This window comes from Propithecus coquereli, unplaced genomic scaffold (genome assembly GCF_000956105.1).
Source record: "Propithecus coquereli isolate 6110/MARCELLA unplaced genomic scaffold, Pcoq_1.0 Scaffold240, whole genome shotgun sequence".
In the NCBI taxonomy this organism is placed as follows: domain Eukaryota; kingdom Metazoa; phylum Chordata; class Mammalia; order Primates; family Indriidae; genus Propithecus; species Propithecus coquereli.
The window spans coordinates 172,154-172,974 of NW_012147953.1; positions in this window are offsets into that span (position 1 = coordinate 172,154).

An 821-nucleotide genomic window follows, 5' to 3' on the forward strand; every position below is an offset into this window, starting at 1 on the left:
ATTTAGGAATAAAAATGATTGCAAGAGCATATCAATGAATGACTCTGATGGGAGAAACTAATTCTCTATTGTGCATAAAGTAAAACAGTAGAATTTGGGGATTTAAATCAAGTGATTTCTCAATCAATAAAAAGATGATTTGCACTAGTTCAGAACATCCATGATAATTTACTTTACTAAACATATACAATAAGTCATTGCATTTAAATTCTTATACTCTACCCTATTCTTGATATAAAGAATATAGAAGCAATTGCCCGATAATTACTGATTATATTGTAATAGCAAGTACTCACATCCTGCCTTTCCTTTGCAAAACACTTCAAGCTATTCTGTTATATCATCCCCTTCTTGAACTTTAAGAATGAATAATCCTTGACCACCATACTAATAGCATTAATAGAATATCTAATAAGCAGAGCAAATTTATATTCAAATGCAAGATTTGTCATCCAACTAAGCTAATCAGCTTATGACATCAAAATTATTTTAGTTATTCACATTGATATCATTGAAATAGCTTCAGATGATATATCCAAGGGAATTTGTATTTGGAATCGTTCCTTTAAAATCAAAACAATTATCTATTCCTTGAAAAAATGTAACAAATTGATTGTGTCTCACCTTCTTTCTAAATGAGTGTACAATTTCTCTTAACCACTTTCTATTATATTTGGCATCGATTATCACATCAAGTATATTGCCATCACTTCTCATTTTTCTTCACTTTCTTTCTCACATAAAGAGCATAAATTCCATTCTTAGTCCTACCCAAAAAATGGTGAATGCTAAGATATAAGTAAGGATATGTGAGTTTTCAT